The following is a 12678-nucleotide window of genomic DNA, read 5'->3' on the forward strand; positions in this document are numbered from 1 at the left end:
GAATTATGGGAGTCACTTTTGCTCCCCACACCCCCTCTCTCACACCGTTATTCCAAATTCTCGCTCCACTTCGCCACCGCCGTGACCCTGATGCCCCCTACTCCGGACCCTTATTGCCCTCACAAAGGTATCATCATCCCAACCCTCACGGACTCCTAACCTCACCCATCCCCCACCCAATGCACATTCACACATGTTCAAACACAACCCCCTGCCACCCACCTATCTGCGCTTGCATTGCGGATGGGAGGCATGTGATTAAATTGAGCGGATTTTTCCCGCGCCCGGCACCCGAATGTGGCGTTTGGAGTGTGCCGGTGTCGAGGAAGGAGAGATGGGTGGTGAATTTCGTGTCTCCAGTCATGTCTGCCCTCTCTCCACCCCTCACCGCTCTTCACCACCCCCGGGGGGCTGCATACCCGGCGCCTCCACTACTTTCCTCTTATCCACCCCTCCTTCGAGCGTAACAGTCCTTCCCCCACCCTCCTCCAAGCGTGTACCTCTGTGCGCGCGCTCCTGTAGTACGAATAAAGTGCGCGCGATAATTATCGTTCGTCATCTTTTTTGGTTGGCAAATACTCATTAGAGAAGGAAAGAGATGTCAAGTGAAAAGGAAGCAGAGTGTGCGGTAGGCGGGGTTCGGAGTGGGGGTGTGGGTATCGGGGTGTTTGATAGCGGGAGAGGAGGTGGATGGCTTAAGCTGGCGAAAATGAGGAGAACGAAGGTGGTTTGAATTTTTTCCTCCCTCCCGACAAGTTGTACAGACAGAGGAGCGTTTATTTTATTAGAATACGCGGCATAAAATAACCGTGGCGAAGATGACGGCTATAATTATTATTAACATTTGCATTTTTATGCTACAAAGAGGTGAAGTGGGAATATTGCACCATATATTACCTCTATTTCGTGTAAGGAAGTTCTGTAACTCTTTTTTATGATGTGACTTACTCGCCGTCCTTAGCGTTCTTCTTCTCTCCTTTTTTTTCTCATTTAATCCAAATGGCTTGATAAATAGCTTGTTGGACGATTGACTTACTGTGTCGGGCTATGCAGAAAGAGCGGAGATTTTTGTACAGAAAACGGACTCCCGAGCAAGTGCATCTAGGGCTAACTTATTCATTTTTACCTGTAAACAACCAGGCCCTAATAAATATAACTATCTCTGTCATGACTTCTATGATAAAGATGTTCATTAAGGATTAGTTAACCTTAAGTTGGTCAATCATCATATCGAGTCTGTAACTGTATCATCGTTAATCTTATGAGAGGTTTTATTCCATTGCATATCAAGTTAAATATAATAAAAAATCATTTTTTTATGGTTTCATTTTGAATTTAGCTTTTTTGAGATTCGTACGTGCATCGAATGAAATGGTTGCGTTTACACGGTTGCTCTATTTGTGATTGATTCGGTTCGGACTTGTGATTTTCTCAAACTATTCTCATGTTCTGCAATTGAAGTAGAGTAGTGATGGGCAAGAGTCCGCACGGGGCAAGATTCCTTTTCTGAAATATCTCTCTAAATGCCGGGATGATGTCATTTGCAGCGAATCAGATCCATTGGCGTCACCAAATGTAGCAGAGGGGTGCCTTCAGTGGAAGACAACGAACGACAGAACATGATTTTTTCTTATTTTTCATTTTTACGCGACGTTTATCTTAATTGGTGGACTTCGTAATTCTTATCTGTGCTTTGGGTTTTCATTTAACTACTATGTTTGTCTAGCGATTCTTTTTATCCATTCTATGCCTCAGTAATTCATGCAGTTAGCTGGTTTGCAGCTCACCATGTAGTTGTATTTAGGCTTATTAGGTGTAGGTGCCAGTGAGGTATGAGTCCTGGGGCAAGTGTCCACATGAGGACTCTTGCCCCACGGGCGCTGACTCATGCCCCACTTTATGCCATTACTTTTTCTATGACCTCATAGTTTCTGTTATAAATATCGCATGTACTTTGTCGATAATTGTATTGAAAGGCAATGCGGAGATATAGCAGTAAAACCGATCGGAAAGAATTAGAACAGCAAATTTTTCATCCCTCTCAGTCCCCTACTAATGCTTCCACGGGGCTCATAGAAAAATTATTAAATTTTAATGGCCATTTTACGAGTAGGTATATCTGATTATTACTTTACTGCCTGCAGTTTCATTATAATACATTTCTTTTATTTTCCTATAGCGTAAAAGTAAACCTGTGTTGGGTTTGCAATTTTATTTTCGCTAACTTTAAAGTATGGGATTGCATTGACGCTGTATTTCAGATGAGCTGGCTATTTGAAAAGTTGGCTCTTTTTTACACCCTTGCTCACTGCCTCAAAGAGTTCAATTTTGATCCCAAATTCGAACACTTGTTATATCGCTTGAGTCCCTGCATTAGAATTATGCTGAAGCAATTTCTGATAGCTACGCAAACATAAATTAATTGTGCATAGCCTTGTTTCTCCATCCGTAAGACTGATCAAACTATTATATTTATGCATCCACTCTTAGTGGAAGTGGTGGCAGTCGCAATCGGCAAATATTCTCCAGGGCTTGAGGCTGGCGTTGGTGAGTTTCAAGCTGGTCAGGAGACTTGTGTTGACGAAAGATTCGTGTAGGTCCCACTAGAGGGGTCTCCTGGTCCCACTTGCACTGTATGCTTCAATCTCTTGGCGTCATGCTCATCGCAAGCGACTGAACCAAGTTTTGTTACTCCTACTCGTGCGACCCAACTTCTGTGTCCCAAGCTACTTCAATCGTAAGGCAAACCAACAACGAAGGCATTAGCTGTCCCAAGTGACCGAGAGCTGCGCTTACTATCAGGCCCCCCGATGCCTTGGTCGCGAAGTGGACCGGTTTTGAGCTCTCGCTACGGACACAGCGATTTCCACTTAACAATCTTAAGATAAACCTCTCGTGCCAAGTGTTTTGACCACACCACAGAGCACATGCACACGCACAGAACAGAGTTTACATGACCTGCGTTGAAGTGGGTCTGTGCATGATGTTAGTCTCTGAACATTTTCCAAATTGCTCACGCATCTAAGTGAATGGGGTGAATACTATACACGACACGCTTACCTAGGTAATCGAGTATATTTAGACGGTGGATTGACTAAGGATGGATAATTGTTGCCTGTCTTAAATTTACTATTAACAACTATTGGATGCTACAATGCTAATAAAGCGGGATGATTTTTTAGATTATCCAAAAGATTATATGAATGTATGGGATTACCGAATAATCGGAAAAAATAGCATGTTCTGTTCATTTCATTCTGTGCTCTCAGCATGTGCATTTCTATTTTATTTTGAAAGGAATTTATTGGACCTATGAAAATCATTTGCACTTATTTGTACTCTACTATTTAAAATAGTCATTTATGATAATTTAAATAAGAGGCATTATGGAAATTTACTGGTAATGAATAAAAACTGTATGTTAAATATTCGCACTTATTGGAGTCACTATCTTCAGCTAATTTTAAAAAATGTGTAAATATATGATTTGGATTTATTCCGCCGCTAAGTCGTTACTACTAAATGTAGATGTGGATTGATGATTGCGCAATACACTGACACGATTAGAGCTTCAGACGGTGAAATAAAATCCTGAAGCTTGCAACAAGTCAGTAAATATTTATTTTGTAGAAGCAGTATGTTTAAGGCCGAAATATTTTGAATACTAGATTAAAATTTTTCCTGTTTTAATCCGTAGTGAATAATCATATTAAATCGATAGAAACTCATTTTATCAAGAGCAGCCTACATTTTATACTTAAGTTGTTTATTTTATATTTTAAGCTCTAAGCCACGAATAGGTGAAAGTCTTACTGATGAAAGTGGATTCTATTCGTGTAATCAATCTTTTTCATCTTAAAAAATAATGTTCTGCCACCTCTAATCGAATTATATGTCTACTATGACCAGTACAATCTTAATGCTATTAAATAGAGCATAGAGAGGATGATAATGGATTCAAATATTTTTGTAAACCTTGCATAAAATAACCTGAAGAAATATTTTTGAAAATATGTAGCAATATTAGCTGTTATAGTTATAAATTGATATTAAAATTCCACGAATTGACTTTGCCCTGAGTAGAGCACACAAAATCTTAGGTGCCCTCTTAGGACTCTACTGCTGGTATTTATTTTTTAAGCTGGGGATTGAATGCAAGAGAATTAGCCTATAGAACAGCAGGAGGAATGGTAAGCATAGGAGCGCGATGGAAAATTCGGAACGAAAACTTTATTTATCGCCAAATATGATGTGAAGTCTTAAAATAGTACAAAGAAAGCTTAATTTTTTTATATTCAGGTTCACTTCAACTAGTCTTTTAAAAGTCATCCATTTATCTGTATGACCTGCTGACTAATTAGTGTAGCGACCAACTCTCTCACATAACCACTGATGAAATAGTTGTATTTTATTGTTTCAAAACATCTTATTTTTGGCAGAGATTACTGCTCACACGTTCTGACGTGACTATTGTAGCTTTTTCCTCTGACCTGCCTTTATTGTGAGAAACATGTTTTTATAAGAATACCGGTTCCTTGAAAAGCATTGTCACTATATATTGTTAATTTTCTTTCATGCCTTAACATATATTTAATAATCAGTAATACCAGAACACATAAATTATTAAAATATTTTCCATCCCAGTCTCGTCACGTCTGCAAGCATTTTATTTACCAAAGCAATATCGTTGGCATAAGAAAAACGCAAGTTACCTTATGGTCGTAAGAATAAGCAGAGATACCACAAAATGAAACACATCGTTGCAATCCGCAGAAGATAACATGGTCCATTCTTGTGTCATATTTTTAATAATACGCAGCTTTTTCCTTAACGACGCGACGGTAGAAATTATCTATCCCGCTCCAGTAAGTGCATCGGATAACCCATATCATGCACTTTTATTCCGTAATATTGAATTTAATGTTATTCCACTCGAGTTCGCGGGTGGGGTCCGTCGCTTAAGTTGATGAAAATTTATTACATCAGTCCATGCTGACAATTATTTTTCATCCGGGATGGCATGTTTACGGCAGTTTTACGGCGAAACTGCATTTCCGCTCGAAGTGACTTAATGGCTTCAGAAATCGCTGTTTGAATGGGCAAGCGAGAGGATTATAAATGATGAAAAAAGAGGAGGAAATGTGTGAGCCTTGCTTTTCAGCGAGTCCACGAGAGATTCGAGGAGAGTAGAGGAATAAATGCAATCCCTATATTTATTTTTTTTATTTTGCGGAGTGAGTGACTGAGTTTGAGAGAGAGAGAGAAAACATGGGAGTGACTGAGGTGTAGGCGTTGTCTCGTGATCCGTGAATTCTGTGATTCCATCACGCTCCGCCCCACCCCTTTTCCCTCCTTTCTCCCCCACCCTCTCGAATATAATCCTTCCCGGAGGTTTCAGCCCCATCGCCGAGGGGACAGTTCCTCCGTCGAAATCGGTCCGAAAATGTGCTCAGCGTCGCGTGTGAGTTTTTACTGCTTGCTTCTCTCCTTTTGCTTGCTCAGTTGCATGGAAACGTGCACAAATCAGTGGACACTGTGGTTCTGTGGCGAGAGATGACAGGTGAAAAAAATAATGACAAAAAAGATTATTTTTTTAATAAAATGACGTGAAATCCAGAAGAACGAACGGTATTTAGGAATTTTCCGAAACAAATAAAAATCGTATAAATGCTCATATTCGTGTGTGCGAGTATATAAGGAGGTATTTGCATAATGTATATATGTAGGTGTAAACATATTTCCCTCTTCTCTTTTAACGGTTCACATGTCGGTTAAGTGTCACGGATTAGAATTGTGGCAGCGATACAATAAGTGGGAGTATGTCATCGACCGTTTTGCATTGACATACGTCCCTCTTGACAGCGCTAAGAGAACAAATAATATAAATAAATGGATACTCGAACATAGAATGTGTATTACGGTCATGCAGTCAGTTCAGAATGAGGGGGTAGCCCAGGCTAAAGGTGTGTATGAATTGAAGGGCCCTACGACTCAGGGACAGCGGTGTGGTGTGATGGGATTTTTCGAATGAAAAGGAATACCATTGTTCTGCAACAACGCACAGCAATACCCTAACACGCTTGCGCCTCTCTCCTCTTTCTCATCGCTCAGAACCCTTTGCGTAGTAGGTACCTCCGTACGGCGTTCGGCATGCTGCGACCCGCTTCGTTCCACTTCGTGCACGCGGGAGGAAGGAATTTTATTGCATTATATTTCGCCTTGCAAACGAAAATTTTCGACGTCTTCCGAACCGATTTGTTCCACATGAATGCATTGATGATCTCTTTGTTCGCGAACTCTCAGCCTTAAAGTACGATCATTCCTCCCAAAATGAAACTGAACATAATTTAAGCTTCTGTTTTCAAGCTTGCATAAGATAGAGAAGACCATCAAATTTCTTTATATTTAATCGTTAATTAAATTTTATTGCGGTGACATGTGCGAGATTTGTATGTATTTGTCAATGGAGTATATTCATATGTTCATCTCAATGTGCCAAGTGCTGTATACTGGGCAATTATTTTATTTATGATGTGCCATTGTTTCTGCTTGTTGACTAGGATGAGTTGTGTATCTAGGGGTCTAGTTGCCATCAAAGTTATGTGTTAAAACATCGTGTGTGTCGTTCTTGTGCCTATAAAATAACAACATTCCGCCCCAATTTTATTCCCATTCTCTTGACTCTTTCTTGGCGTTATGCTTGCTGTGTATCTCCGTTGACAGGAAAACAAATTGTAGTTAACGTTTTGTAAGAGGATAAAGGTATTTAGAACTGACGATTTCAAAACCAATTATGAGTATTATTTCTTGTCCTAAGGAAAAATTGATTGGTTGTAATTCAAGTAAATAGAAGTAGTATAAAAATTAATATTTTGCTCAAGCCACTTTTACAGGAATGAAATAAAGCAGCAGTTTTGAGTCCATTAATTGGAAACAAAAATTGATATTAATATATTAGGTTCTTTTGAAACCTATAGATTCATTATTTTCACAAAAACTGTGAAAATAATGAATCTATAGGTTTCTATAATAATGAATCTATAGGAATGAAATATTGTGTCATTTCCTTCTTCAGCATTCTACATTTTCATATAAAAGCAGTAAAAGGCCTAAGGCTTAGTATGGAAGTTTAATTGTCCCTCTAAAAAATGCCTCTTTGTGAGTGGGTCTTGTTTGACTCCAACCTCCAAGCTACCTTTCTCATGTTGTCCGAATAAATGTTCCATTCTGCATTATTTTTCCGGCTCTCTGTGCATTGCATTTTTTGGCAAACTCGTGCTAATTTTCGTCTTCGCTCTTTATCATACCAGTCTTCATTTCGAACGGACTTAGTGCAAACGATTATTGGCCAACAGACATGCGATTCCTGCGAATATAGGGAGTTGGGTCGCGTCATTGGCAATCACTCCTGCGTCACTGGCGCTTTTCGGTCCACGTTTAATTTCGCCCCCCTGGGATCGAGGGCATGGGGGATGGGATCGGTTGATTTTCACTCGAGGAGAGAAAGGAGATTAACCTAATCAGATTCGCCAAGGCTAATAGATAGTCTGTCGGTTTTGTCGCGGGAAGAGGGGGAAGAGTTGGAGTAGGAGGAGGAGCAGAAGGATGCCAAGGACATCAAATGCGGTCGCCAGAGGAAATGAACCCGCAACGCCTAATGCTTAAACAAGCAATAATCATTGACGTTCGGCGTGTGATGAACGGCGGTGGGTACATATCGTCGCAGAGCAATCCGGTGTACACCACATGTATGTGCTGCTATGGTGTGTGAGGGGTGAGTTCGTGCGTCCCTCCGTTTTGTTTGCGCGTGAATGGAAGAGGAGACGGGAAGGTGGAGAGTGAAGGTTTGGTGAACGGGATGGGAGACAAATTGATGCGGCCCATCGCCAGATTGACCGGTAAGCCGTTAACATTTGCCGGAAGTCGGGACGGTGTGGTTCGGACGCGTTTTGGTGGGGAGGCAGCAGCGGAGGAATATAGGAGCGAGAGGCCGAGGGAGGAGGTGGTAGGTGGTGGAGGTCGGAGGAGGAGGGTTTTGCGAAACTAGCGTGTGCGGAGGGAGTATGAGATGACATGTGCCGTGGCGTATGCAAGTCAATAAGCTAATATCAAAAGGGGGGAGAGGGAGGCGTATGTTGGAAAGGGTGAGACGTGTGAGTGTCTCTCTCTCTCGGACCCTGTGTGTGTCTGTATGAGTGTGTATTTGCGTGCATGTGCCGCTCTCTGTGTTTTGATTGTGCCTTAGGTCCCCACGTGCCCTCCATGCGTGAATGGATTCAAATGCTTATGTTGGATGGATGCAAAGTGTGCTTGTAGAGGTAGAGAGGGTGAGGGAGTGTTAGGGTTGCGTGGGAGATTTCGCGGTGCTTCTCTCCGTGCCTACAAGTGTACGTAAACATGGGAGTTTCCCTTTGATTTGACCAAATGGAGCCGCGTCTCCTAAGACTTTAAACAGGAAAAATATAATTTTCCTTCAATGCTCAAATTAGGCTTCCATATAATTAAGGTTCCATGCAACCAAAGTGACGTCCGCATCATGAATAGGTGTGGATTTAGTGTTTTTTTTCAAAAGGTTCAAGATATGCTGGTTATACACGGGAAATAACTGCGATTGTAACGGAATTGAAGAATTACGGCAACGACATTATCTGCCTTATCATTAATACTTAATTCGTACACCTCACCATGCAGCATTCACAACATCTTTACTAAAGCTCTCTGAAAAAGAAATAAAGCATATCAACTACAGTTGCTTTGCCACAATTTGAATTTATCACCTTTTAATATAAAAGTTTATCAGGCTTTAAAAAAAACAGATGGTTGTCCTAAGATTTCATTTTCGCTGAAGGTTTTGTAAGTAATTAAAAAAAAGTTCCTGCAAATTTTATGCACCAAGGTGTGCCTAAGTAGGTATATTTATTCCAATGTCTAGTTTTTTGCTTTACCGTAGGCTTTGTAATTGGTACTAAATTTATTTGTGAATGTAAAGAATTTGAGTTTTACTAGGTCAATAACTGTTGTTATGCCTTTGATACTATCTCCTAACTTACACGATGTTTTATTCTCATTGAATGTTGGGTTTAGTTCTCAACCCTAGCACTAACTTTAGTGTCATCTTTATCTTACAATTAGATGATATTTAGCCGCGTCGAAATTTTTCCATTGAATGCATCGATCGCCGATTTCTCCACTGTGTGGCTACAATGCCTATTGCCACCTTTCATCTCTCCCTATAATTGATTGCACTATGCCATACGTCACCTTAATGAAATTTATCAAATTATATGATATTAGATTGAATTATGACTTTGCATTAAAACATGAAATTTTTATCTATGGAAATACATATTAGCATTTTGCCGGTAGCTGACTTGATATTCTTGATATGTTATTTGATATTTATATGTGAATAAATCTCAGTCTACTTGCATGTATGAATCCAGAACATAAGATACCATTCAAGTATTTTAAGAGGGAACGTAAATTATGCCATCAATGGGTTTATTGAACAAATTATTTTGAAGATTATAAGAAACAAGGTAAGTGTTCAGTTTTAAAGTGCTTTCCATTAATTTCCGTTTAAACGGATATCAAAAGTATTCCCACGTAAAGTGCACTTCAAATTTTCACTTTTCACTTGACCTGCAAATTTTGAACTACTCAATAATTAGTTGACTCTTTTTTATTTTAAAGGACTCTTAATCATATAGAATTTTGACTTAACTCTAGTTTTGGTTGACCACACCTTACATCATTTAATCTCCAAAATACTAAATATTGCATACATCATGGATACATTGGACATATCCCTGTTTTCAATTTGGCAAGCGCAGTGCGAACCCCACCTTCAATGAAGTCTTGGGACTCGAGGGCTATGTGGTCTCTAGGCGCACCGTGGTCCAAAGCGTCACGGTTTGAACGGGAGCAGTACATAGGGGAGCAAATGTGGCTGTCACCGGGTGCACGGCGGCGGAATTCATGTGCGAATTGACTATCGGCGAAAGGGTTCGATGCCTGTTTCGGGGTGCCAGCGGGTGGGGTCGCAATAAAATCGCACGCGATTTCGGTCGGAAGGTTCGCGCTACGTGTCCCCCCGAGGGGATCCCCATTGTGTAGCGGAGAAATGAGGTTAGGTCGGGGGTGGTTTGCGAGGCAATAGGGGGGGCCAGTGTGAGTTGGGTTCGGCGCGGGTGTTTGCGCTCGGGGCAAGGGAGGCGCCTGAGTTATGGCTTAAGGACGCTCAATTACAAATCACTCGGGTCACAATGGACCGATTGATCGGCTACGGGCACTGCTGCGGCCACCTCGGGGGAATTGGAAGGGGTGTGGGGAGGACGGTGGTTGGGTGAAGCGGGAAGGAGAACAAGCAAGTACCGGGAGTGGAAAGCGAATACGTGATGATGGACCTGGATGTTATTTCTGTCCATCAGTTATACATAGATCTTCCGTAAAGCAGTGCCTGTTGACGAGACGTATTAGTTTTAATACTATATTCAATTCATGCACATCTGGGCCATTATTCAAGCAAACAGTCACCAGGTGGTAAGGAATAAACAAAAACTTCAGATTTGTAAACATAGTATTATTTATATTCCTGTTATAAATGACACTCTAAAGAGTATTACTCAGAAATATATCGGTAAAATAGATAATTTACCTTGTTTTAAAGTTATATTTCTAAAAGTTAGCTGTTCTCTTGGAACCGACGATTCAATGGCTAACTCAGCCATCGTCCTCGGGGCGTTGAGTGCTGGGTTAAGATTTGTCAGCGTTTATATTTCTTACGGCCGGGCGTACGGTCTTTTCTGATTGGCCGTCGTCGATCTCGTCGTTTTTTTCCATCTTAATGATCTTGAGCATGGTTTCCATACTTTGCTGATTGCGTATCCCGTGTCGCGGTTGAAGTTTTTCTCTGGCAAACTTATCTCAATAGCCTCCTTTTTTAGCCGGTCCCAGTATCCGCTAGATCTGCAAACAAGTTTTGCGTCGTCCAAAACGATCCGATGGCCCCGGCTAAGGCTATGTTCCGCGACGGCTGACTTCGGGGGGTGAGCCAGTGTAATGCATTTCTTGTGTTCCTTGATCAGGGTCTTAATAGTCCGGCCAGTCTCTCAAATCCAATACGCATCTCTCCAATACACCTCTCCACACTTGCAGAAGTTTTGGTATACTCATGGCGTCTTCAGTCCAAGATTGTCCGGGACTATGGTTAGTTGGCTCTTTAGTTTCCGCGGTAGCTCATGTATTGTCTCAATTTGAAGTTTACCCATAATTCTCGATATTTTCCCGGATAGAGTACACATGAATGGGAGGCAAGCACTCACGATCGGTTTCCCTTTGTTTTCTTTGGTCCAACTGAGGATGGGCATGTTTTTATGGGGAGTTTCATGAATGCCCGATGGATGTCTCTCTCACTGTATCCATTCTGCCTGAACGTTTTTCGTAGAAGTTTCAGTTCGCTGGGCAGGCTTTCTTCATCGGCTATGGTTCGGGCGCGATGAATTAAAGTTATCAGGAATCGTATTCGTTAAGCGGGATGATGGTGACCCCGTGCATTCAAATAGAGATCTGTATGAGCTGGCTTACGGTACCCCCGGTGGCCCAGGGTTCCATCTTCCTTTTGACGTATTAGAATGTCAAGGAACGGCAGGCATCCCTTCTTCTCCTGCTCCATCGTGAACTTGATATTGTGATTTTGGCCATTCATATGGTGAAGGGACCCCTGGAGGTCCTCCTGCTCATGAGGCCAAACGAAGAATCTGTCACCTACGTAGCGGTAAAAACATTTTGGCTTATTTGGGGCGCTGTATAGAGCCATCTCCTCAAAATCCTCAATAAAAAGTTTGGCTATGGCAGGTCGTAACATCTTAGTTCACTCTGGATTACGAATCATACGAATTTACCGGCATTATTTATTATTCTTTGTATTTTATTTTTATCAAAGTACTTCGAATACATACCATTAATAAGTAGTATCTTACCTGGTCCTTTTGCAGATGAGAGTCATTTATGAATCTTCTTGGTTATAACGTTCATCAATATATTTCTTATTTATCTTTGACTGGTAATTTTACGTAAATGGACCAGTTTAGTTTTTTTAAATCTATATTGATACCATTTTTACATAAATGGGGAAATTTCAAGATATTACTAGCAAAGAGTTTATGTAACTACTCCACGCGTACATACAGAAAATTCTGACAGTTAAAAATTAACAAAATTAAAAAATACAAATGCCAGATGATTTCATTTGAATCCTGTCCGGATTTCTTTCTTTCTGGGGAGGTACATTATGCATGTGATGCTATTAATTACACTTACGCGATTGAATTGTTTAATTTTTCCCTCTCATAATTCGCTCAGGAAATGGGAGCCCATGAGAGGAAAGGTGTAATGCATCACGCATTGTGGGGAGAATGCAAGGTCGGTGGATGCAGTCGATGGATTGATGGCGTATCGAGGTGTTGGGTATGGAGGGCTCAGTCTGTCGCTCAGAGACACCGAGCCGAGGTGTGTGAGGGAGAGGCGCTTTTGTGATGACCAGGGAACGGAGAGGAAAATGCACTGCGGGCGTAAATCATCGGCGTGGTTTCGCCAACAGGAGAAATGAGATGGGGAACACTAATAAAAAAAACAAACGAATTTCCCGATTCGAATGCGTGGATAGATTTTGATGTA

This window comes from Ischnura elegans, chromosome 3 (assembly GCF_921293095.1).
Source record: "Ischnura elegans chromosome 3, ioIscEleg1.1, whole genome shotgun sequence".
In the NCBI taxonomy this organism is placed as follows: Eukaryota; Metazoa; Arthropoda; class Insecta; order Odonata; family Coenagrionidae; genus Ischnura; species Ischnura elegans.